This window comes from Heteronotia binoei, chromosome 6 (assembly GCF_032191835.1).
Source record: "Heteronotia binoei isolate CCM8104 ecotype False Entrance Well chromosome 6, APGP_CSIRO_Hbin_v1, whole genome shotgun sequence".
Taxonomy (NCBI): Eukaryota; Metazoa; Chordata; class Lepidosauria; order Squamata; family Gekkonidae; genus Heteronotia; species Heteronotia binoei.
Window position 1 is genome coordinate 9,959,228 of NC_083228.1, and position 27,895 is coordinate 9,987,122.

The following is a 27,895-nucleotide window of genomic DNA, read 5'->3' on the forward strand; positions in this document are numbered from 1 at the left end:
GCCACAACTATATACACAGAAACTCTACCCAAAACACAGAGAAACTCCAGCAATAAACAACCCAATAGAAAAGCAGGTGCTCAGAACTCTCATTTGCATGGGCTTCATTCAAATGGATATTACTTGACTGGCTGGCTCAGCAAGGGCAGCCACTCTGAGTGTAGCTGCAAGGAGCCTCTGAAACAATGGGCTTCGTTCAAATGGATATGGTACTTGATTCCATTTTGTTCCACTAGTGCTAGAAGAGGCACTTTTCTCCAGTAGACAGTGCTTTACTCTGACACTGGAAACTCAGAGTGATATCTTGGAACCTTCCCGGTCACAAAATAATGCTGTGAGCATCACACATTAGGAGAAAGTTCCTTCCAGGGGAGGAAAGTGTCTCTTCTAGTGGAACATATCCACAGGATTCAACCCAAATTGGTGCACAAACCCAACTTATCTGGAGTGTGTGGTGAGGTCTGAATGTAGCCCTGGTGGTACAAATGCTAGATGAAACCAAGGCTTTTTTTGCAGCAGGAACTCCTTTGCATATTAGGCCACACATCCCTGATGTAGCTAATCCTCCAAGAGCTTACAGGGTCTACTGTAAGCTCTCGGAGGGCTGGCTACATCAGGGGGGGGTGTAGCCTAATATGCAAAGGAGCCTGCTACAAAAAGAAAGCCCTGAATGGGACAGGACTTCGGTTTGGGAATCATATGACGTTTACAGCTGGCTTTGAGAACACCAGTAAGTCTGAATTCATTTTGGGCTCAACAAGGGTTTTTCTTAACATATTAGGAGTACACAATGGGCAGTTCCTGAATCAAATCTTGTTGATGGTCAGATAAGACGGTATGACCTAATTTTTGTATTCCTCCCCCCCAAAAACTGTTTCAAGGTCTGCTCTACAGGGTTGTCCGCAGGGCTCCTGAAAAGTATAAACAGGGGTAGAATTCTAGCAGGAGCTCCTTTGCATATTAGGCCACACACCCCTGATGTAGCCAGTCCTCCAAGAGCTTACAGTAGGCCCTGTAAGAAGAGCTCTGTAAGCTCTTAGAGGATTGGCTGCATCAGGGGTGTGTGGCCTAATATGCAAAGGAGCTCTTGCTAGAATCCCACCACTGAGAAGTATAAACCACCTTGGACTTTCTAAAGTTGCTATCTTATTGCTAAATATTACTAATGGAGATCACTGCAGCCACACGATCAGCTGCCTCGATCCAGCATGCTTCTGAGTCAACTGGTGAGAAACTGCGGCTGCCTCCTTCTGACCCAAATTCGAGCAGCTCTTTGCACAAATCCATTCTGAAAATGCCTGATCCATGCAGTGAAGGAGTCAGTTGCTAAACTTTGTGCTGCTGTTTTACTGTTCCCTAAGCAAACACAGTATCTCCATGTGCCCCGTGGCCTGCTAAAACTCACTGCAGCTCGGTGAGCCAGTTTGGTGTAGTGGTTAAGAGCATCAGGCTTTGATCTGGAGAACCGGATTTGATTCCCCACTTCTCCACATGCAGCCAGCTGGGTGACATTGAGCGAGTCACAGTTCTTTCAGAGTTGTTCTCTCAAGAGCAGTTCCTTCAGCATTCTCTCAGCCCCACCTACCTCATCAAGGTGTCTGTTGTGGGGAGAGGGACGGAAGGAGATTGTAAGCCGCTCTGAGTGAGGGCTGGGTATAAATCCAACTCTCCTCCTCCTCCTGTTTGTGGAAAACCACATCATATGCTTCTTGTATCTTCCCAATGGCCTATAAGATGATCAACAGCCTTTGAACAAGTTTCCATGAAAGCCCTGTCCAGGTCCAGCGCATGGGAGTCAACAAGGCAGGTGGCCACCTAGGGCGTCATCGCACCACAGGGGCGGGGAGATGGTGCCCCCTCCCTATCCCTGCTCACGCTGATCCTTATGCTCTTCCCAGCTCAATCTGAAGCAGGAGAGGGCTGGGCACAGGGTAGAATCATAGAGTTGGAAGGGACCTCCGGGGTCATCTAGTCCAACCCCCTGCACAATGCAGGAAACTCACAAACACCTCCCCTAAATTCACAGGATCTTCATTGCTGTCAGATGGCCATCTAGCCTCTGTTTAAAAACCTCCAAGGAAGGAGAGCCCACCACCTCCTGAGGAAGCCTGTTCCACTGAGGAAATGCTCTAACGATCAGGAAGTTCTTTCTAATGTTGAGCCAGAAACTCTTTTGATTTAATTTCAACCCATTGGTTCTGGTCCTGCCTTCCGGGGCAACAGAAAACAAATCCACACCCTACTCTAGATGACAGCCCTTCAAGGACTTGAAGATGGTGATCCTATCTCCTCTCAGTCGCCTCCTCTCCAGGCTAAACATCCCCAGCTCCTTCAACCTTTCTTCATAGGACTTGGTCTACAAACCCCTCACCATCTTCATCGCCCTCCTCTGGACCCGTTCCAGCTTGTCTCTATCTTTCTTAAAATGTGGTGCCCAAAACACAAGACTCCAGGTGAGGTCTTACCAGAGCAGAGTAAAGCAATACCGTCACATCACGTGATATGGACACTATACTTCTGTTGATACAGCCCAAAATTGCATTTGCCTTTTTAGCCACCGCATCACACTGTTGACTCATGTTCAGCATATGATCCACTAAGACCCCTAGATCCTTTTCGCACATACTATTGCTAAGACAAGTGTCCCCTGTCCTATAAAGGGTGGTCCAAGCGTTCGTGCTTTGCAGGTGCCCTGATGATGTCACTTCCAGTAGAGCCCGGTGGGGGGCACAGGGTTCAGCTTGGGGCACCAGAACCACTAGCACTGCGCCGGGCCCTGTCTATAAACATTAGCATTCTGCTGTAGAGTTTGCAGAAACATGGGTGATGCTAGTCTGGTCAGAAATGGGGGTCTTCCCAGGCGAGGCATGAGATCGGGAAACTATACCAAAGCACAACAAAAATCAGTTGGCATGACAGTTCTATAGAAAATAAGAGCACAAGCAATCTGAATTCTGCACTCCATTCTGGTGGGACTGGAAGTCGGTGAACAGGTTCTTCCAGTAATTTTAAGGTCAGTAACAATACAGCACCTCCCAGACATGTTTGGTTTTATATACAAAACATTATAGGGGGGGGGGGGGGGAATAGGCATCAATATTTATTTTGTACAGTTTGGGGAGATTAAGTAGCTTTTTTTCCAAACCTGCTTCTGCCAATAGATCATTCTTAAGTTATGCTGACTCAGAATAGTTCTTGGTGGGTGTTAATTCTTTGGATAAATAATCTTTTGGCCATAAAAGCACTACGTAGTATGCTAGTTTTACATTCACTTAGGGAAAGTTCTTGAGGCTTTACAAGAGAAGGAACCGAACTGTTTTAACTGTTTGGTATAAAGGAAAACCTTTTGCAACCTGTTCAGGATCTTCTGTCCTTTTAATAGTTTGTTGTTATCTGAAATCTTCCCTGTTTCACCAAATGCTTATCTCTCAATTGAGGCCACTCAGTTCTGGAGATCTCTCCTTTTAGAATCCTTTGAAATGTCAGCAAGCACGTTGATTAAAAAGTAGCATTTCTCCTGCCCCCAACTGGACCTCAGCTGGCTGATCGTTCTCTTCTTATGCAACCATGATCCCAGTGCCTCCTTGAGGGAGAAGGATCAGGAGATAAGAGTGCCACACTACAAGGAAATATTTGGTTTAAAGTGAAGGGCTCTAAAGTCATCTTGAAACTTTCTAGCCTTGAAATAATGTGTTGCTATCTGCAAAATTTGCTGATGCAATCGACAATCAAGAGACATTCAGTTGTAAACATGCTAGAACAGAGGTGGCCAAACTTGATAGAACAGAGGTGGCTTTACTCTGCTCTGGTAAGACCACACCTAGAGCCTTGTGTTCAGTTTAGCCTGGAGACAAGGTGGCTGAGAGGTGATATGATCTCCATCTTCAAGTACTTGAAGGGCTGTCCTATAGAGGATGGTGTGGAATTGTTTTCTGTGGCCCCAGAAGGTAGGTCCAGAACCAACGGGTTGAAATTAATCAAAAGAGTTTCTGGCTCAACAACAGAAGAAATTCCTGACCATTAGAGTGGTTCCTCAGTGGAACGGGCTTCCTAAGGAGGTGGTGGGCTCTCCTTCCTTGGAGGTTTTAAACAGAGGCTAGATGGCCATCTGGCAGCAATGAAGATCCTGTGAATTTTGGAAGAGGTGTTTGTGAGTTTCCTGCATTGTGCAGGGGGTTGGACTAGATGACCCTGGAGGTCCCTTCCAACTCTATGATTCCATGATTCTATGACATCCCACCCCACGTATCTCCTCCCTTTTCTATCCCAAGTTCCAGGAAGATCTGAAAAAATACCACACATAATTCCTCCTTGCAAAAGCATTCCAGTGAGACAACTTGTAAACTGGCCAAATTCAGTGCTGAGACTGTTCATAAGAAACTTTTCGATTATTGTATGTTTAATTAATTGCAGCACAATAAGGATACGCAGTTTAATCTCTGTATATGAATTTTATATACGTATGTAAAGTTAAATTGCTGAATGATCTCTTGATAGTAATAAATGCTTTTTAAAAAAAAATCAACAGGCATTAAAAAGGCATGAGACGAGCTACTTTAGCCTGCTAAAATTTGGGCAAATGATTGAAGATTTTAAAAACACCCCACCCACATGAGGGGGAGAGAGAATTTGAACATAGATGAACTTCCTAAGGACTACAAATGAAGAGTTATATATCCCTGGTTCTAAAACACTATGCTCCAGTATGAAAATTATCGCATGTATCGACCAAGGTGATCTTCTCCTTGTTAGTCAGTCATAGAATCGTAGAGTTGGAAGGGACCTCCAGAATCATCTAGTCCAACCTCCTGCACAATGCAGGAAACCCACAAATACCTCCCCCTAAATTCACAGGATCTTGATTGCCATCAGATGGCCATTTAACCTCTGCTCCAAAACCTCCAAGGAAGGAGAGCCCACCACCTCCTGAGGAAGCCCTGTTCCACTGAGGAACCGCTCTAACAGTCAGGAAGTTCTTCCTAATGTTCAGCCAGAAACTCTTTTGATTTAATTTCAACCCATTGGTTCTGGTCCTACTTTCTGGGGCCACAGAAAACAATTCCACCCCATCCTCTATAGGACAGCCCTTCAAGGACTTGAAGATGGTGATCCAGTTTGGTGTAGTGGTTAAGTGTGAGGTCTCTTATCTGGGAGAACCGGGTTTGATTCCCCACTCCTCCACTTGCACCTGCTGGCATGGCCTTGGGTCAGCCATAGCTTTGGCAGGGATTGTCCTTGAAAGGGCAGCTGCTGTGAGAGCCCTCTCCAGCCCCACCCACCTCACAGGGTGTCTGTTGTGGGGGAGGAAGGTAAAGGAGATTGTGAGCTGCTCTGAGACTCTTCGGAGTGGAGGACGGGATATAAATCCAATAACCTATCACCTCTAAGCCACCTCCTCTCCAGGCTAAACATGCCCAGCTCCTTCAACCTTTCTTCATAGGACATGTCTCCAGACCCCTCACCATCTTCGTCACCCTCCTCTGGACCATTCCAGTTTGTCTATATCCTTCTAAAAACATGGTGCCCAAAACTGAACACAAGACTCCAGGTGAAGTCTTTTCAGAGCAGAGTAAAGTGACACCATCACTTCACATGATCTGGACACTATACTTCTGTTGATGCAGCCCAAAATTGCATTTGCATTTCAGTCTGTCCTATTTATTCTGTTTTAGACACACTCCTCTTCTTTTTTTTGTCTTCACTTTTATTTATTTTGTTCTCTGTGTGGCCTGTTCTTTCCCCCTCTGTATTCTATATCTTCCTTCTTCCCACACTGCTAATTTTTGCCAAGCAAACGTTGCAGATAGACTTTGTAGAATGTGGCAAAAAAGATAGAGAAGGAAATAGAACTGAGTTTTTTCCCCCCTCCCTTCAACTATAAATCCTTCTCTAGAGTTTCACTTGAACAGTATCCTCTCTAGGTCTCTCTCTTTCTAAGACGGCTGTTCATTTTCAGAGTCCTGTGCAGTACGTAGGCGTAGTAGGAGGGCCCCAGGGATCCTCATCCGCTCAGATTTTTAAATTTACATTTTGAGGAACCGCACGCTTGATATGAAAGTTTAAAGGGGCATAGATTATATTTTTTTTCAATTAAAGTGTTGATGCTCAATATCAAGAATAATAAGAAGGGAAGCGGCGAAATAATTATATGTTAAAGATGTGTGCTGGGTTTATTTTATTCCAGCGTACAGGGCAGGATACAGAGTTGAATATCGGTTATCTTTTTACAATTCATTGGCTTCAAGGAACTCATACTTTCTCAACTGCATTTTGGACTCCAATTTTCCATGCCTGGCCACCATGAATGTATCAGGAAGCCCGTGCAAAATCAATTTGACGGTGTTAAGTCCCGTGCTTCGGCTGCTGCCCATATACAATCTCTTCCTATGCGCCTCTTCAATCCAAAAATTGCAGTTCATAGCCATTAGTTTTGACATACTGTGGATTGGCATTGCTATGTGATTTGGGGGGAGGTGGAGGGAGGACGATAGCCTATATCTTTTTTTTTGGGGGGGGGGGGGAGTTTGGTTGGAATATCAAAATGAATCAGCTTAAAACCCGTTTCTGTTTTGCCCTTCACAAGATTTCAAAAGCGTTAAGTAGTAGCAGGACCAATAATGGCTTATTATTACTCATCTTCACAGTATCATTATAATATGGGAGAAGAGTGAATGGGTATAAAGGCAAGGCAAAAAAGCCATGAAGAATTGTCAGCTAGCAGGGCGAATTTTCGGCGCAAGGTAAGTGCTCTTGCAAAGGGAAGGGGGGGGGGAGAGAATGTTCAATGCAGGATGAATGCCTCAATTAAAGTTTGTTTAAGCAAATTGATTTCCCTTCTTTTTGGTTAATTTGTTGGTTTTACATTTACCGTTGGCCTCCTTGGAGAGCTTTTCGCAATCACTGTGCTTAAAGAAAGCGCTTAGTAGAAACCCACAGATCCATTCTACCAACAGCAGCGCTTTCCCTCAGGGTCGTTGTGCCCAGGGCAAGAACTCCTTTGCGTATTAGACCACACACCCCTGATGTAGCCAATCCTCCTGGAACTTACAGTAGGCCCTGTAAGAAGAGTCCTGTAAGCCAGGGGTGTCAAACATGCAGTCTGGGGGCCAAATCAGGTCCCCAGAGGGCACCTATCAGGCCCTCGAGCAACTGGCTGTCATCTGCTTTCTTCTCCCTCTCTCTTGCTTCCTTCTGCAGAACAGCTTGCTTTGCAAGGCTTGTTCAATCACACAGGAGCTACAGAGCAAAGTCTCTTTTTTTCTCCATTGGCTGAGGCTTCTCCCTTGGGGAGGAAGTGGGGAGGGAGAGCTCGTTTTTCCAGGCTCTTTCAATTGCATAGCAGAGCTACTGAGCAAAGCCTCTCTTCCTTCTATTGGCTGAGGCTCCTCCCCTTCCTGCCTCCTGGGAAAGGAGGGAAAGAGCTAGAGCTTCCTCTGCTCAGTTTGCATAAAACGAGTGCTAATGTTTTAAAACATGTTTATTATAAAAGTTTTTTAAGAAAACCCTTAATTGTATTTGTCTGTGTCCTTTATAAAGTTTATATCTCTGCTACCTAATCTTAAATATGTACACAAACGGCCCGGCCCAACATGACTCAGCCCAACTAGACATGGCCTGGCCCAACAAAGTCTCATTTATGTCAGATCTGGCCCTCATAACAAATGAGTTCGACACATCTGCTAAGCTCTTGGAACATTGGCTACATCAGGGGTGTGTGGTCTAACATGCAAAGGAGTTCCTGCTACAAAAAAAGCCCTAGTTGTGGCCCAAGGAAAGTGCCCACCCCCCTGCTACCAATACAGAACAGTAGAACTCAGCCTTATGTGTAGTAGTAGTGGTATTGCCTTCCTCTGAAAAGTGAGTTGTTCCCCTAGCTCCCACAACTATTCCAGAACAAACTGGAGCAGGGGGGCCCCAATCTTTTCGAGCCTGTAGGCCCACCTGCACAGACACAGTATAGTGGATGCAGCCACAAAATGGCTGCTTCAGAAGGCGGAGCCTGGCGCAAAATGGCTGCTCCAGCTTACCTTCAGTCCACACAACAAAGAGCTTGTGCTACGCTGGCACCTGCAACAAAAGTAGCTTTTTAAAAAATATGCACAGCCAATAGGGTTGTCAAGTCCCCTGCGAGCTCTGGTACCTATTGGACCATAGAGTTTTTCCCTCCCAAATTGACTAGAGCATCCGTGAAAACCATAGAGTTTTCCTGGATCAGCCAGTGTGCGATGTTGCCGACGCGATGACATCACTTCTGGGTGACGTTCATCACACCTCGACGTTCGGGGGAGGGTTCCTCCAGGGTGGAGAATCCCCATCTGGGCCAGGGACTTGGCAGCTCTGACAGCCAATCAAAAACTCCAAGGGCCTGTCAGAAGCCTTGCTGCACAAAAGCCCCACCTACTTTCTAAAGACACTTGATAGGTGCCAGGAAAGATGTCAGAACAAAGCGGGAGTCCAGTAGCCCCTTTAAGACCAACAACTTTCATTCAGAATGTAAGCTTTCGTGCGCATGCGCACTTCTTCGGACGAGGAATGAGGTACAGCAAGCAGGAGCTACATATAGCTGGTGGGGTTAGGGTTGCCAACTCCATTCAAGAAATATCTGGAGACTTTGGGGGTGGAGCCAGGAGACATTAGGGTGGAGCCAAGATCAAGGCTGTGATAAGCATAATTGAACTCCAAAGGGAGTTCTGGCCGTCACATTTAAAGGGACGGCACACCTTTTCAATGCCTTCTTCCATAGGAAATAATGAAGGATGGGGGCACCTTCTTTTGGGGCTCATAGAATTGGACCCCCTGGTCCAATAGTTTTGAAACTTGGGGGGTATTTTGGGAGATGCACTAGATGCTATACTGAAAATTTGGTGCCTCTACCCCCAAAAACAGCCCCTCCCAGAGCCCCAGATACCCGCAGATCATTCTCCATGATTTTCTATGGGAATAAATCTCCATAGGGAATAACAGAGTTCCCAGCAGACATTTCCCTCCCCTTCCCCCGCTTTCTGACGACCTTGAAGTGAGGGGAGAGCCTCCAAACTGGGGGATCCCCGCCCCCACCTGGGGATTGGCAACCCTAGGTGGGGTTTGAAATGCAAGGTGGTACAAAGTTAAAATCCAATACTTTGTACCACTTTGTGCTCTAAACTCCACCAGCTATATGTAGCTCTGCTTACTGTAGCTCATTCCTCGTCTGAAGAAGTGCGCATGCACGTGAAAGCTTACATTCCGAATAAAAGTTTGTTGGTCTTGAAGGTGCTACTCGACTCCTGCTTTGTTCTACTGCTTCAGACCAACACGGCCGCCCACCTGGATCTATCTACATGGAAAGATGTCCGTGAGTGTCATGGAGTCCACCGGGACCACTTGGGGGGGGGGGGCTGAACTAGAGTGTGCTGAATGTTGGATGGCATAGCAGGGAGTTGGAACAGAATAGCGAGTGTTCACTGGGAAGTCTCTGATATCAGTCTGGTCTCAGGGGAAAGGCTGCATATTCCATGATAGTTCCATGATTAGTTTCCCTGAGGTAATTCTTACAGCAGATTTCAGCAATGGGGCTCACAAGTTAAATAGATAGGACAATGTGTGTGTGGGGGGGGGAGCTATTTTTTTTCCTCCTTGTAACATTTTCTGGTCTACAGTCACCGTTCTCAAGTACCTCAAGTTTGTGTTTTCCCTGTGATAGTGACAGCAGTTTGGTTTGGCTATTTTCCTGGAGTGTGTGTGTGGGGGGGGGGGGTGGTGGTAAGGACTTGAGGGGAAAGAGCTAAACAGTCTCTCTCTTTCCATGCTGGGCTTTCCTTTAAAATGCAGGCCTTGCAACAGCAATCTTTTTTTTTTTTTTTAAATCCTGAGCGAAAATAATCACAAAACTCCACATAATTTATTTCCAGTGTTGGTCACAAATCCACCAAGACGTGGAGGTCTTTGACACACACCCAAAAGTGCCACATAAATACTGTGCAGGATGCTCATTCAGTAGCCTGAGAGCCACCAGTGGTACTTTGACACGGCACCTGTTCACCGTTTGGCACCTGCCCCATGTTTCAGAAAAGTGGGCAAGCCCCTTGCCTGCTGGGGCTTCTATCAGGCAGGTAGTTCCCATTTGAAGCAGCCGCGGCCAGAGTAGGGTGAGCTGTGAGCCTCTCTGAGGCGCTGATCACATGCTAGGGATGGAAATAAATGGGACTCCGTTGATGGTAATGGTGAATGCGGCTCTCTACACACCACAGAGTGAGCCTGACTGCTGTTTGGGTTGTGGCTGGGGACATGGAGGGACTGTGCCACTGACTGCAGAACTAGGCCACTTCCAGTAGAAGTCACATCCAGCAGAAACCCAGCGCTACAACACTTCCTGTAGAAATTCAATTGCAAGAGTTTCTGGTGTGTTGTAAAGTGAGCTCAGTCAGCTGTTAAGTAAGCAGCGACCGTTTAGTCAAGAAGGAATAGCCACAAGCAACACAGGCAACTCAACTCAATATATACACAGCGGCTTTGCTTAGCGGCAAAACCTCCTGTTGGCCTCTCCGGGATCCTTCATTTGCATTTCCTGTAAGAAATGCCTCGAATGTAGGCATCAGGATCCTGGACAGTAATGGAAGCAAGCTTCAAGCTCAGGCCCAGTACAGCAGTAGGAACTATAATGCATAACATGGTGATTCCTAGAGTTCCCTATATCACTACCATGCTTCGAATCATAGAGTTGGAAGGGATTTCCAGGGTCATCTAGTTCAACCCCTGCACAATGCAGGAGACTCACAAATACCTCCCCCTAAATTCACAGGATCTTCATCGCTGTCAGATGGCCATCTAGCCTCTCTTTAAAAACCTCCAAGGAAGGAGAGCCCACCACCTCCTGAGGAAGCCTGTTCCACTGAGGAACTGCTCTAATGGTCAGGAAGTTCTTCCTAATGTTGAGCCGGAAACTCTTTTGATTTAATTTCAAACCATTGGTTCTGGTCCTACCTTCCGGGGCCACAGAAATCAATTCCACACCATCCTCTAGATGACAGCCCTTCAAGTACTTGATGGTGATCATATCACCTCTCAGCCCCCTCCTCTCCAGGCTAAACATCCCCAGCTCCTTCAACCTTTCCTCATAGGACTTGGTCTTCAGACCCCTCACCATCTTTTACCAGAACTGACATAGCTCTGTACACTACACTGCCGGTTAGTTGTTTTTTTTCTCCAACTACCACTTGGAGCAATGGTGGGAGATGGGGGAACTGGAACCCTACTGGCATTAGTGTGAGGAAAAGACCCCTCTTTCCCCAATATTATAGTCACAAGCATGGTTGCCAGGGCGCCTGGAGAAGTGAGCTTGCACCCGTCTGGCCAGAGAGTGCGAGTAAAGCCATCCAGGAACTAAATGGAACTCATGTGTACAAGCAGCCTAAGTGTGCAAGCATTCTAAACAGGCACAGAGTGCTTGCCAACATGCACGGACGTTTCCCCGTTACTGCGCGGAGTCCGCCATGGTGGGGAAGAAGCTGCGCCGCCACGGAGCTGTCCAGGCAACCGGTGTTGAAGCGCTAAGCATGGAAACCACTGTGTTTCGCTAACACCACTCGTAGCCATCTTCCTGCCAGGCTGGACTTCATTCCTTCTTAGTGGGAATCTCACGTACACACCCTGAGTCATTCCTAGCCCGCAAGCAACCCATCCGTTTTATGAATGGATTAACAGCTCAACTGTTGATCCTAATTGCTCAGCAATACCCTGAACAATAACTCTTGCCCAGGAGATGATGAGAAAAGAGGAAGGACATCTCCTGTCACATCCAAGTCTTTTGTCCACACCGGGGATACCTAGGTCAATATTTGATTCCCTATTGTCACCTTCCCAGATAATCCCATCTCATCCCAAGCACCCAGCCATTTCCATACTGATACCATTGGAGCCGCCTCAGGCCCTGTCGCAACCTGGAAGTTTGCAGGATGCCCAGGACGAAGGTGAAGTTCATTGGTCAAAGCAAACACCCAATCAGGTGTCACCAAAGAACTCACCATTGGTTCAGCTGATGTCCAGCCTTCGTGGTCATCAGCAGAATCTCCCATCTCTCCTCCCCGTCACCTCCCATCCCCTTGGGACTCAGGTGACTCTTTATAACCTGTGGACTAGCTACCCACAGGTGTGCTTCTATTCAGCAACCCACTCCCCGCTGTATAGATCCATCCCCGATTCCTGATCAGTTTCGGGTCCTCCCCCATTCCCTCAACTGTCGCCATCGGAGCCTTCATTGGAGTCTGCGAGAGGTAATTATCGCCCTGTCTGTCTACCCATATATGTTTCCCTATCAATCTATCTATGTTTCTTAGACCTGTGTGAATGTGTGATTGTTTTGTATTTTTACCTTGTATGAAAGAACTATTTTTCACAATAAATTACAATTGGTTTTTATTAAATTAGAGTCCTTTTTATTGAACATTTACTCTCTGGATGGTTGAGCCTGGTATACATTGGTAAAAAGATTCCTATTAAGCCAGGTGTCTACCTAACTAATTCCCCAACCTCGTTTTGAGGGCATTTGGCTTAACATTAGTAACAGTCACAGGACTTGCTTGCAGTATCTTTTATAAGGAGTGGAAAATAATATTGCTATTTTAGGAACTGAAATTTTCTCTCCAAAACTGGAGATAGCTTCACAACCTGTAAGTTGCCAAAACATCTGTCCTTAAATGTCAGTGTGCAGTGTACAACTCTCAAACACACATACACCACCACCCCGTCACATTGTATTTGATTTTAGGAATCAAAAAACACACCCAAATACCCAACTTGTCTATTTTCTGGCATTACAAGGAAGCCTTTTCAGTGGGAAGTCAACAAATACGTATTGGCTCTATGCTATCAAGGGTGAAGGGTTATCCAAAAGAAGTGGCTTGGTGCAGCCCTGAAAATAGTTAAGGCTGTATGATTCATCGCACAGTTTAACATTCTATTCTTCTCTGTAAGACTACTTAAAGAGCATATACCCAGGGGGCTTTGTTCGTTTAATTTGATTCTCAATCCCTGCTATGTTCTGCTCAGAGCCAAGCTAGACAGGATGGAGGAAGATCTGAGAACAGATTTGCAGCTCTTTGGAGACTTCAAAGGAGCTGCAGTGGGACCCCACCAGACTGGGGAGGGCACTGAACCCTTTCCCCTATGCCGTTTTTCCAGCGCACATCTCCCATCTTAGAGTTAGGACTAAACTCCATTGGATCTCTTGGCATCAGACATGAGGCTGCCTAATACCAATTCAGATCAATGGTCCAATCAAGGTCAGTATTGTCTACTCAGGAAGAAAAAGAAGGAGAAGGAAAAGAAGGAGGAGGAGGAGGAGAAGAAGAAGAATTATACCCCACCCTTCTTTCTGAATCAGAGTCTCAGGTAGGGTCAGGGTCTGGAGATCTCCTGGAATTACAACTGGTCTCCAGACTAAAGAGATCAGTTCCCCAGGAAAAAAATGGCTGCTTTGGAGGGTGGACTCCAAATAGCATTCATATCCTGTTGAGGTTTCTCCCCTCTCCAAAACCACCCGTCCCAGACTCCAGACTCCCCAAATCGCTACAAACTTCCCAGCCTGGAGCTGGCAACCATAGACTCCCAATAGAAGAAGAATTAGGGTTGCCAACCTCCAGGCAGTCTTGAGATCTCCTGGGATTACAACTGATCTCCAGGTGACACAGACCAGTTCCCCTGAAGAACATGCCCACTTTGGAAGGAGGACTCAGTGGCATAGTACCCCATTGATATCCCTCCCCTTCTCAAACCCTCTCCTTCTCAGGCTCCACCCCCCCCCCAAGATCTACAGAATAAGAAGAGGAGGATTTATACCCTGCCATTCACTCAGAGTCTCCGAGGGGTGACAATCTCCTTTCCCTTCCTCTCCCCACAACAGACACCACACAGTGTTGTGGTGGGCTTGGGAAAGCTATTTTGAGAACCGCTCTTGAGAGAAAGGCTCTGAGAGAATTGTGACTGACCCAAGGTCACCCAGCTGGCTGAATATGGAGAAGTGGGGAATCAAATCTGATTCTCCAAGATTAGAGTCTGCCACTCTTAACCACTGCACCAAACTGGCTCACCAAACCGCAGTGCGTTTTAGCGGGCTACGGGGCATATGGAGATAACATGGCTGTTTCTACACTCGGGGTTGACTCTGATTTTATGAGCATGAAATCTGCCTGCAGAAAACTCCTGTTCAAAAGTACTCTTGTAAAGTGGTAGAATTAGCTTCTACCATAGTGTTTTGCCCCAAAATCAGAGCATCGCCCCCCGAATCATGAGCATCACTTCCGAATCTTGAGCATCACTTCCGAATCATGTAGGCATGTCACATTTATTTTATGCCATTCTACATCAGTTTAGAATCATAGAGTTGCAAGGGACCTCCAGGGTCATCTAGTCCAACCCCCTGCACAATGCAGGAAACTCACAAATACCTCCCCCTAAATTCACAGGATCTCCATTGCTGTCCCATGGACATCTGGCCTCTGTTTAAAAACCTCCAAGGAAGAAGAGCCCACCACCTCCCGAGGAAGCCTGTTCCACTGAGGAACCACTCTAACGATCAGGAAGTTCTTCCTAATGTTGAGCCAGAAATTCTTTTGATTTAATTTCAACCATTGGTTCTGGTCCTACTTTCTGGGGCTACAGAAAACAATTCCACCCTATGCTCTAGATGACAGCCCTTCAGGGACTTGAAGATGGTGATCATATCACCTCTCAGCCACCTCCTCTCCAGGCTAAACATCCCCAGCTCCTTCAACCTTTCTTCATAGGACTTGGTCTCCAGACCCCTCACCATCTTTGTCACCCTCCTCTGGAGCTGTTCCAGCTTGTCTATATCCTTCTTAAAATGTGGTGCCCAAAACTGAACACAAGACTCCAGGTGAGGTCTTACCAGAGCAGAGAAAAAGCGATACCATCACTTCACGTTAACTTGGCACTATACTTCTGTTGACACAGCCAAATTGCATTTGCCTTTCTAGCCACCACATCACACTGTTGACTCATGTTCAGCATATGATCCACTAAGACCCCTAGATCCTTTTCGCACATACTACTGCTAAGACAAGTCTCTCCCATCTGATACCTATGCATTGGATTTTTCCTACCTAAATGCAGAACTTTGCATTTATCCCTGTTAAAATTCATTTCATTGGTTTTAGCCCAATTTTCCAGCTCGTCAAGGTCATCCTGTATCCTGTTTCTGCCTTCTATTGTATTTGCAACCCTTCTCAGTTTGGTGTAGTGGTTAAGTGTGCTGTCTCTTATCTGGGAGAACCGAGATTGATTCCCCACTCCTCCACTTGCAGCTGCTGGAGTGGCCATAGATCTCGCAGAGCTGTCCTGGAATGGGCAGCTTCTGTCAGAGCTCTTTCAGTCCCACCCACCTCACAGGGTGTCTCTTGTAGGGGAGGAAGATAAAAGACATTGTGAGGAACTCTGAGATTCTGAGATTCAGAGTGGAGGGTGGGATACAAATCCAATATCATCATCTTCCTCTTCCCTGTTTGGAGGGACAATTCTGCCTCTATGGCCAGCTGGCCAGCAGTAGAAAGGTAGGGACTGAAAACGGGATAACACTGGTGGGTCTGGTATCCCTTACTGCAGGGGTGGCCAACAGTAGCTCTCCAGATGTTTTTGGCCTACAACTCCCATCAGCCCCAGCCAGCATGGCTGATGGCTGGGGCTGATGGGAGTTGTAGGCAAAAAACAACTGGAGAGCTACCGTCAGCCACCCCTGCCTTACTGTATGGCATTATACCCTGCTGAAGCCCCTCCCCTCCCCAAACCCCACCCTCCCCAGACTCTGTCACTAAATATCCAGATCTTTCCTAATCGAGAGTTTGCGACCCAAATGGAGGTCAGAGAAGTTATACCTGGAAAATGTTTTCCCCTTACCTATTGTAACAAATGGAGTCACCTATTGGATTGGTTCCATTATTTCAATGCCAATATAGGGGTTATTTTTTATATATATATAATAAGATTCAAATCTGCCCATTCTTCCCCCTGCACAGCCCTAATTGAAGCATTCCAACTGCCGCTCTGTTTTTTAAAAAGTGGCATATGATTAGTGCCATATTGAGTCAGCAATCATGGGCGAAATTAGGTTCATTTACGTATGTCTAATGGAACCCCTGATGTCGTTGATAAATTTCCCCATCTCTGTTCCTTCGGAAAGGGGTCTGAAGAGTAATATCAAACAAGCAGAGGAGAAGCAATGTCTCCCCTCGTGAGCCAACTCCCTCTATTAACATTTCCCCTCTCCCTGAGGCCTTTGACTCCATTTCAACTCCCCCCCCCCAAAAGAACAAAGTTCCTTTGTGATAGATCCAGGTGGGCAGCCATGTTGGTCTGAAGCAGAAGAACAAAGCAGGAGTCAAGTACAGGGTCAGATGGGGGGGGGCAGAGAAGGGTGCTTTCCCTGGGCACCACTGGAGGGGGGGTGCCAAATTGGGTATGGAGTCCATTCTATTCTATGGGCCCATAAGGTAGGATGGGCCCATAATAGGCTTGCCAATCCCCAGGTCCCAGCGGGGGTTCTTCCGCTTTCCCAGGCTCCCTCCCACCCCCAGTCAGCTGGCCGGCAGGGGGAAACTCCGCCCCCAGAGCACCATGTGCCTTTCCACCTCTGGAGGCTTCAGTCTCCGATTGAAAGGCTTCCTCTTGGGATGGTGTGTCTGTGTTACTTTGAAGAAGTTGGCAGCAACTCATGAGTAGAGAGGCCAATCCCTCACTTCAGAGTCACCAGAAAGGAGGGAGGGAGGGAAATGTCTGCTGAGCACTTCATTATTCCCCATGTGGAGATCGATTCTCATAGGGTATAATGGGAAATTGATCTGGAGGTTTCGGGGGCTCTGGGGGAGCTGTTTTTCGAGGTAGAGGCACCAAATTTTCAGCATAGCATCTAGTGTCTTTCCCCAAAGTACCCCCCAAGTTTCAAAATGATTGGACAAGGGGGTCCAATTCTATGAGCCCCAAAAGAAGGTGCCCCTGTCCTTCATTATTTCCTATGGAAGGAAGACATTTAAAAAGGTGTGCTGTCCCTTTAAATGTGATGGCCAGAACTCCCTTGGAATTCAATTATGCTTGTCACACCCTTGTTCCTGGCTCCGTCCCCAATGTCTCCTGGCTCCACCCCCAAAGTCTCCTGGCTCCACCCCAAAGTCTCCAGATATTTCTTGAATTGGACTTGGCAACCCTAGCCCATAAGGGGGCATCATTTTTTAATCCCTCCCCCCCCCAAAAAAACCCCAACATGTAGATCTGGTCCTGGTCAAGTTGCACCTTTAAGACCTACAAAGTTTTATTCAGAATGTCAGCTTTCGTGTGCTAGAAGCAGACGTCATCAGACAATCGGATGGAAGGTGAAGTCTGCTTCTAGCACACGAAAGCTGACATTCTGAATAAAACTTTGTTGGTCTTAAAGGTGCTACTGGACTCCTGATTTGTTCTAAAGTTCCTTTGAGGAAGGCTTGAGGAAGTTGGCTTCAATATATCCAATGAAGTCTCTGGGCTCGCAAAAACTTACACCCAAAATTAAGCGTTGGGCTTTGCCACCAGGTGCCCCCAGTCTCAAATTTTGTTCTGCTGCTTCAACCCAACGGAGCTCCCCGCCGGAAATCTTTCTTTTTGCGTGGGTGTGCACATAAAGGTTTATACCCCAAATTAAACTTTGTTGGTCTAAAAGGTGTCACTGAACCCAAACTCTCACATATGTCTGTTCACACTTTTCTTATCTGTATATGAACTTGCTGCTATTCACAGGTCTTACTAAATGCTTTAATCCAATCTTAGCTATATTTATCACAAAGTTACTTATTTTATTTAATTCAACTTGATTTTTAGATTCATATCTCACCCTATCCCGCAAGTGGACTCAGGGCGACTTACGACAATAAAACAAAAGTTAAAATAATATCATAAGTATTATGCATCTTTAACTAGCTTTTCTGGCAACTACCCCCGTTATACCTATATGTGGGGCTTCAGGAAATTTGTTTCAATGTATGTGAAGAAGTGTAAAAAGGTAAAGGTAGTTTCCTGTGCACACACCAGTCATTTTCGACTCTGGGGTGACGTTGCTTTCACAACGTTTTCATGGCAGACTTTCTACGGGGTGGTTGGCCATTGCCTTCCCCAGTCATCTACACTTTCCCCCCAGCAAGCTGAGTACTCATTTTAACAACCTCAGAAGGATGGAAGGCCGAGTCAACCTGGAGTCGGCTACCTGAACCCAGGTTCCGCCGGGATCGTGAGCAGAGCTTAGGACTGCAGGACTGCAGCTTGACCACTCTGCGCCACGGGGCTCTAACAAAAACTCAAACCGAGGATGAAACTTCGTTGGTCTTAAAGGTGCCACTGGACTCAAGCTTTGTTCTGCTGCTTCAGACCAACACGGCTGCCCACCTGAATATAGCCCAGGCCCAGCCTTAAGGAGCTTTAACACACTCTGCGTTTGTTGCCTGTGACACTCTCACCGTCACTCTTCAATTCTGACCTGTTGATTGACTTTGCTGGTTTTCCAACACGACGAATGATATCTAAACCAAACTGGTTGTTCTTCCAATTTGTTAATTGTACTCAGGAGTCATTTTGTAGAAAAAGATGCCGGAGCTCATTAGCACAATGAGCTAATGAGCACACTTCGATGAGCGGCTGCCTGTCGTTTTGGCTTGCGACGCTTTCCCTTACGGGGTGGGCATTGTGTCGGCCCACGCGTTGCCTTGGGCATTCAGAGTCAATTTGAAGTGGCATCGTAGCTTGACAATGATCCCACAGATGCTGAAGCTCAGCATTCCTTTTGTCTGCACTGTGTTGTTGCCACCTTTTCCTGTTGTATATGACTTGCAGTGTTTAGCATCATTTAGCCCAAGCTCTCCTCTTCCATCTTTAAAATGGACTGTGTTCATTCTGACCTAGGGTTGCCAAGTCCAATTTAAGAAATATCTGGGGACTTTGGGGGTGGAGCCAGGAGACATTAGGGGTGGAGCCAAGATCAAGGCTGTGACAAGCATCATTGAACTCCAAAGGGAGTTCTGGCTATCACATTTAAAGGGACAGCACACCTTTTCAATGCCTTCCTTCCATAGGAAATAATGAAGGATAGGGGCACCTTCTTTTGGGGCTCATAGAATTGGACCCCCTGGTCCAATCTTTTTGAAACTTGGAGGATACTTTGGGAAGAGGCACTAAATGCTGTACTGAAAATTTGGTGCCTCTACCTAAAAAAACAGCCCCCCCCCAGAGCCCCAGATACCCACGGATCAATTCTCCATTATTTTCGATGGGAATAAATCTCCATAGGGAATAAGAGAACCCAGCAGACATTTCCCTCCCCTCCCCCCACTTTCTGACGACCCTGAAGTGGGGGGAGGACCTCCAAACCGGGGGATCCCCTGCCCCCACCTGGGGATTGGCAACCCTATTCTGACCCTGGTTCCAGACTCCCTGGACTCCCTTTTTGTGTTACCACTTATGGACTGAGTTAACTCTGGCCTAGTGTCAGAGACACAAGACTCTTATTGTTATGAACTCATATTGTGTTAACACAGGCCAACTGCTTCTATGGACATTCAGTGATAAGCAGGTTATATTAAGGGTAGCACATGGCAGTTCAGTGTGTCTTGTCTTACCCTACCGCAGACTTGCACCCCCAAACTCTGTTTGGGCCACTCTCCACCTTCATGCCTTCTGCTTCAAGAATCCATGGAACAGGTCGTATCACCCCTCCCCCTCTGCAGTGTTCCTTAATGTCTCTATATGTTTCATCTCTATGTTTCTTAGGTCTGTATGTATGAAGAGTGAATTTATTTTCCATGTATGCTTGGGTTTTTTTAAATAATAAATATCATTTGTTTTAGTCAACATCTCCTCGTTCTTGGGTAAATTTCTAAGAGACATCTCCGGTATACACAGGTCCTGGATGCCGTTAAGCGTTTAATTGCCCACCAAACTAATTCCCCAAACCTCTTTTGAGGGCAATTCAGCTTACAACAACTTATTTACATATGCCAAACACCCCCGACGTCACCGGAAGGTTGTACCAAATTATATCCACTCGGCATCTACCTTAAAATGCTTCTTGAAGTATAATTGTCATAGTAAAACCTTACTCCCATCATACTTTTTAAAATCACTTTCTCTTATGTGGCCACAGAGGCATGAGGAAGATTTCCATCTGTCTGCTTGATATGTTTTGGTTATTTTCCCATCTTTTCGGGAGACAAATATTAGAAAGTTTATCAAATCTTAGAGTTCAGCAAAATTTTCACAGGAGGTTTGAACAATGGAGCCCAGAAGCAAGCTTTTTTTTTGGGGGGGGGGGGGTGGGGGGGGAGATAAAGAAAGAGCGTAATAACATTTAGAGGTTCTAGAGCTCCACTCCTGTGATTCCTGCTGGAAATAAGACCCGATTGTACAATTTTGGCATAGATTCTGACTTGGTATTATTTTGCATGCTTAACCACCACTCACCAGCTATATATAACTCTGCTCATTTTAAAATGTTGATGATGTTTAGTATAGACAAAATAATATGGGACAATTTATGTAAAGAAAGCATTGTAGACGTAAGCTTGTATTTTTTGAAAGTAGTTTTATGCAGAATAAGGTCCAAATGTATTGTGCTCTCTATTCCCCCTATCCCCTACCCTTACTCTTTCTGAAGCTAATAAAACTCTTTAAAATTATATATAACTCTGCTCACTGTACGCTATTTCATCGTCTGATGAAGTGCACACGCACACAAAAACTTACATTCTGAATAAAACTATGTTGGTCAAAAAGGTGCAACTGGACTCCAACTTACAAGCAGTTTCTGCTTGCAACAGGAGAGCGGCGCGCCAACTCCTAGCTCTGCAGCATCTTGTTTGGTGAGAGCCAGTTTGGTGTAGTGGTTAAGTGTGCGGACTCTTATCTGGGAGAACCGGGTTTGATTCCCCACTCCTCCACTTGCACCTGCTGAAATGGCCTTGCGTCAGCCATAGCTCTGGCAGAGGTTGTCCTTGAAAGGGCAGCTGCTGAAAGAGCCCTCTCCAGCCCCACCCACCTCACAGGGTGTCTGTTGTGGGGGAGGAAGGTAAAGGAGATTGTGAGCCGCTCTGAGACTCTTTGGAGTGGAGGGCGGGATATAAATCCAATATCTTCATCTACCTCACAGGGTGTCTTTTGTGGGGGAGGAAGGTAAAGGAGACTGTGAGCCGCTCTGAGACTCTTTGGAGTGGAGGGCGGGATATAAATCCAATCTCTTCATCTACCTCACAGGGTGTCTGTTGTGGGGGAGGAAGGTAAAGGAGATTGTGAGCCGCTCTGAGACTCTTCGGAGTGGAGGGCGGGATATAAATCCAATATCTTCTTTTTCTTCTTCTTCTTCTTCTTGTGCGAAAATGAAGAGAAGCACTGGGGGCAAAAGGGCTTTTCACCTGGGACAAGCTGTAGTGTGAAATCGGTATCTCTCTCTCTGAAAAAACTCTATGATAACCATAGAGGTTTTTCCTGAGGGATAGAGGTTCCTCCCAGCAATGTGCCCAGCGTGATAACATCACTTCTGGGTGACGTCATTGTGCCACGTGCACTTTGTGCACGCTAGGATTATCCCTTGCCCGGAGCCAGGTAGGACCTGGCAACCATATAGTGAATACTTGACAGACTTGCCGAGTGTAGGCTGGCATCCAGTGGGAGACAGTGGGGCAGGAACACTGGAGGCCACTAGGAGTGACATTGAGAAAACACATCTGGAGAAAAGGCAGAAGTGATGTCTCTCTAGGAATTGCCAAGAACTCTACGGTAAAACTCTATGGTCTTGGCCAGTGATGGGAGGTGGGGATGGTGGATGGAGGAACCCTAGCATTTGAGCATGCTTGAGAGCTCTATTATTTGAGTGTTCCTGGTGATGGCTACAGAGGGGATCCAAAATGTTTGCCACTTCAGTAGGGTTGCCAAGTCCAATCCCAGAAATATCTGGGAACTTTGGGGGTGGAGCCAGGAGACTTTAAGGGTGGAACCAAGAGACACTGGGGTGGAGTTAGGGAGGAGGGGGGAAACGGCGCCAGGGAGCGTGGTGAGCCGCCCCGTCTCGGAGCGGGCAACGCCGCTGTGCAGCTGCTGCCTCTTCTCCGCTCGCCGTGGCTGCTCCTCTGAGATGGGCTCAGGCTGAGCCCATCTCGGAGGAGCAGCTGCGGTGGGGGGGCCGCAGTGGGGCGGCCTCGCCCGCTCTGCTCCACCTCTGGGGCGGAATCAGAGGGGGGGTGGAGGCGGGCCGGGGGCGTGGCGAGCTGCGAGTCCGGGTCCTAGAAGGGCCCGGATTCGTGGCTTGCCATGCTCCTGGGCTGTCTCCGCCCTCCCCTTCTCTGGTTTTGCCTGCGCTGCTGCCGCCTCTTGGCTGCTCCTCCGAGATGGGCTCAGCCTGGGCCCATCTCAGAGGAGCAGCTGCAGTGGGCGGGGAGGGGGTGGGGGTGGCAGCGGCGCGGCGGCCTCACCCGCTCCGGGATGGGGCGGCTCGCCATGCTCCCCGGCGCCGTTTCCCCCCTCCCCCCACTTCCATTTTTTTGGGGAGCGGGGGAAGAGGGTGGAAAACCTGTGGTCCCCCGCCAGGGCGGGAGGGTTGGGAAGCCTACACTTCAGGGAGCATCGCCACTTGCTTTGAATCAGCTTAGTTTGCCATTAGTGATATTGTTCTGTGCTTACATAGTGCAAGAACAACCTAGGTGATCCCTGACCAGCCACTTCTGCATTAGAGTTGCAAACTCCCCTGCAGCTTCTGGTGGGGGACTGCCTTCGCGTGTGCAAAGCGCATGCGGCGCAATGACGTCAATCACAAGTGATGTCATCGTGCAGATGATGTCATGTGCCGGATGCTCTAGCAATTTGGGAGGCAAAACTCTATGGAACAATAGTTCCATAGAGTTTTCCCTCCCAAATTGCTGGAGCATCTGGGAAAACCATAGTTTTCTCAGAAGCTCCTAGAGCGGCAGGCATGATGACGCCACTGTGAGTGATCTCATCGCGCCAGCAATGTTGGGGAGGATCCCCCCCCCCAGCAGCCCAATGTGGGCTGGTGGCTTGGGAATCTCCCAGGTGAGGGAATCCCCACTTGGGCTGGCAACCTGGCAGGCCTATTCTGCATCATTTCTTAATCCTGTTGGAGTCCCTTTCTGGATCATAAAATTATCCTCTGTTTCACCTTAGATATGGCCTGGATGATGGATGCTCAAGCTATATTTGCCACCTAACAGATGTTTGATAAGTAAAACCCTCTTGGGAAAGACCTGGGGTAGTAATGAAAAGGGGTGTATTATGGGTGGTAGGCCCTATTTAAATGCAGGATCAATTAACATAATTTCTGTACTTTAATTCAATTACAGCTGTGTGGTTTCATTACTTTTTTCCCCCTCCGGTTGGAACAGAGGACAAAGAGATGGGCTGGAACCGGAATATTAATCCTGCGGGATGTACGGATATAATGAATGTCTTCCTATGAGTAATGTACGGTATGAACTGGGAGTCCACAAGGAAAGGGGAGGACAATTTGGATCTCCACTCCTCCCAGACTCTGGATCCTGTCAGTTCCTCTCTTCTCCCATTCCCCCTTTAATTTAACTTTCAGCTGCTCTCAAAATTATTTGCTCCTGGAACATGTTTGGTTCTGAATCTGGCCTATCTAGACCAGGGGTCCATGGCCTGTTAGCAACCGGGTCATGAGTTGTATAATTCTTTTATTATATATTACAATGTAATAAGAAGAAGAAGAAGAAAAAGAAGAAGAAGAAGAAGCAGTCATTTTGTAGAGAAATAGGTGGTGGAGCTCATCCAGGGATTGTTATGCAACTGCACATACTATTCAATGGACAAGGAGGTGGAACTCTCAGAAGGAGGAAGAACTCAGAAAGAGGAGGAGGAACTCTCAGAAGGAGGAGATGGAACTCTCAAAAGGTGCAGGAGCTGTGCTCCTGTGAGCTCTCACTGAATCTGAGGCCTAACAATAATAATAACAATCAGGGCTTTTTTGGGAGAAAAAGCCGAGCAGGGACTTATTTGCATATTAGGCCACACACCTAGGGCTGCCAATCCCCAGATGGGGGTAGGGGATCCCCCGGTTTGGAAGCCCTCCCCCCACTTCAGGGTCATCAAAAAACGAGGGGGGGGGAGGGAAATGTCTGCTGGGAACTCCATTATTCCCTATGGAGACTTATTCCTATAGGAAATAATGGAGAATTGACTTGCGGGTATCTAGGGCTCTGGGGAGGCTGTTTTTTGAGGTAGAGGTGCCAAAATTTCAATATAGCATCCAATGCCTCTCCGCAAAATACCCCCAAAGTTTCAAAAGGATTGGACCAGGGGGACCAATTTTATGAGCCCCCAAAGAAGGTGCCCCTATTCGTCATTATTTCCTATGGAAGAAAGGCATTTAAAAAGGAATGTGGTCCCTTGAAATGTGATGGCCAGAACTCCCTTTGGAGCTCAGTTCTGCTTGTCACACCTTTCTCCTGGCCCCACCCCCAAAGTCTCCTGGCTCCACCCCCAAAGTCCCCAGATATTTCTTGAATTGGACTTGGCAACCCTACATACACCCCTGACATAACCAATGTTTTGCACAGGCCTTTTTGTAGAAGAAGTCAAGCAAGAACTCATTTGCATATTAGGCCACATACCCTGACACCAAGTCAGCCAGAACTGTGTTCCTGCTCAAAAAAAGTCACAATAATAATAATAATAATAAGATGATGACAACAACATTGAATTTATATCCTGCCCTCCACTCCAAATGTCAGAGCGGCTCACAATCTCCTTTACCCCCCCCCACCCACAACAGACACCCTGTGAGGTGGGTGGAGTTGAGAGAGCTCTCCCAAAAGCTGCCCTTTCAAGGACAACTCTGTGAGAGCTATGACTGACCCAAGGCCATTCCAGCAGCTGCAAGTGCAGGAGTGGGGAATCAAACCTGGTTCTCCCAGATAAGAGTCTGCACATATAACCACCACACCAAAATAAAGTGCACAATTGTATCATCCCAAAACTATCACCCCCCGCCCCCTGTCGGTCCATGGAAAAATTGTCTTCTACAAAACTGGTCCCTGGTGCCAAAAAGGTTGGGGACCACTGCTCTAGACCAGATTAATTCTTGTCTTTTCAGGAGAAGTCTTCTAGTTAACTTACAAAGTCGTCTTTTCTGAGTCTCCTCTAGGGTTGCCAGGTCCGATTCAGGAAATCTTTGGGGACTTTGGGGATGGAGCCAGGAGACATTAGGGGTGGATTCAGGAGCAAGGGTGTGATAAGCATAATTGAACTCTGAAAGGAGTGCTGGCCGTCACATTTCAAGGGACTGCACGCCTTTTAAATGCCTTCCCTCCACTGGAAATAATGAAGGCTAGGAGCACTTTCTTTGGGGGCTCATAGAATTTATCCCCTGGTCCAATATTTTTGAAACTCGGTGGGTGTTTTGAGGAGACATACTGGATGCTATGCTGAAAATTAGGTGCTTCTACCTCAAAAAACAGCCCCCCCCCCCGAGCCCTAGATACCCACGGATCAATTTTCCATTATACCCTATGGGAATTGGTCTCCCTAGGGAATAATGGAGTGCCCAGCAGACATTTCTTCCCCCCCTGCCCTTTCTGGAGACCTTGAAGTGGGGGGAGGGCCTCCAAACTAGAGGATCCCCTGCTGCCTCCTGGGGATTGGCAACCCTAGAAGTCCCCACAACTCTACAGAAGCACATATCCCATTTGTGAGCACTTGTACCGCTTCTGCGATTTATAAAGGCGGCAGCTGTTTTATTGTCAGATGCTGTGGTTTTTAAGCTATTGGTGAATAGCTGAATGCAGAGAACATCAGGATTCAGAGCCCTTTTCAGCTTCTCGAAAATGAACAAATTTTCAGGCTGACAAATTGGTGGATCGGTGAAGAGGAGCCCAGGGAAAAAAGCTGGGATGCCCTTGTTCCAGTATTCGGGATTTTTTTTTGGCTCCTGCACTTCTTGGTGCAAGGTTATACACCAAACATGGCTATACCCCATTGAATATGGCTATACCCCATTGAATTTTGTAATTTTCCTCTACATTAAATGGCCCTGACCTAGCAGGCTGGGTTGAAAGTCCTTGTGCTTCCCATGCACTAGAGAAGGAAGCGGTGAATGCACATAAGAATGCCAAACTTTGAAACAGGAAAGAAGAGCTTGCTTGCATCAAAGGTCCACAGCCATCTAGTAACAAAGCATTGTCAAAGAATTTTTTTCTTTGACCATGTTTGCACTTAGATTTTAGGTTTCCTTGGAGCGACATCAGTCAGAAGAAGAAGGAGGAGGATAATTGCAGATTTATACCCCACCCCACTCTCTGAATCAGAGACTCAGAGCACCTTAAAGGTAAAGGTAGTCCCCTGTGCAAGCACCAGTCGTTTCCGACTCTGGGGTGATGTTGCTTTCACGTTTTCACGGCAGACTTTTTTACAGGGTGGTTTGCCATTGCCTTCCCCAGTCATCTACACTTTCCCCCCAGCAAGCTGGGGACTCATTTGACTGACCTCGGAAGGATGGAAGGCTGAGTCAACTTGGAGCCGGCTACCTGAACCCAGCTTCCGCCAGGATCGAACTCAGGTCGTGAGCAAAGCTTAGGACTGCAGCTTTACCACTCTGCACCACGGAGCTCTTATAAGCGGCTTACAATCTCCTTTATCTTTCTCCCCCACAACAGACCCCCCCTGTGAGGTGGGTGGGGCTGAGAGGGCTCTCCCAGCAGCTGTCCTTTCAAGGACAACCTCTGCAATAGCTATGGCTGACCCAAGGCCATTCCAGCAGGTGCAAGTGGAGGAGTGGGGAATCAAACCTGGTTCTCCCAGATAAGAGTCTGCACACTTAACCACTACACCAAACTGGCCCTCAGAAGAAGAATAAGAAGTCAATGATGATGACGACGACAATGAAGATGATATTGGATTTATATCTCACCCTTCACTCTGAATCTCAGATTCTCAGAGCAGCTTACAATCTGCTTTGCCCTCGTCCTCAACAACAGACACCCATGTGACTCTGTGACATCATCAGTGCAGGGGGAGGTGCCAGATGTTAGCCTTGCCAGACAGTCTAGGGCTGGCCCTGACCAGTTTCTAACCCTAGAAGAGGCAGTTTGGACTTCTGAAGAGAAGTCATGTTTGCTCTTCTACCTACCCCAGTTGGAGAGGGCAGAAAGTGCTGTTTGAAGGCACCGCAGCACATGGTTCAATCCGGAGTGCTATCCCTTTATATTCCCTGCACTTGAAGAACAGGACATTTGGTAGTCATCAGTCCCTTCTTGAGAGTGCAATGCTCCAATTTAGCTTTAGAATCTCCTGCAAGTGGGTATCCCAGTTCCTACAGTGCTCAACTACGTGCAACCAGCTCCCATCTGCTCCCCACTGCTGAACGTCCATCCATCTAGACCCCTTCTCCTCCAGCCTTGTCTGGTCACCCTCTCAGGTGTTCAGTCAACTTGGACTGGATAGTCCTTGACTGCTATAAATAGTTCTGAGCCCTCAAGATCTGTTCCCCATAGAGAAAATGGCTGCATTGGAAGGTGGACTCTGGTGTTATACCTTCCAGAGGTTCCTCCCCTCCCCAAACCCCACTTTGCAGAGGCTCCACCCCCAAAATCTCCAGGTATTTCCCAACCTGGATCTGGCAGCCCTATGCTAGAGACAGGTTGCTTCCGTCTCTCCAACCCTCAAACTGTCTTGGACTGGTTGTCCTCCCGCCCCCAGTTCTACAGTTACTCTCTTTCCAGCTGGTGTTTTTGAATTATTTACCAAGATGAACAGGTAAGAGAGGAGATTAAATAGTGGCCTCGGCCATTGTGGAGAGGAAATGGAACGGGACCCAGTCGTAAGCTCTTATGGAGTCAAACCCCTCATTAGCGTTCACTTCTCGAATGGC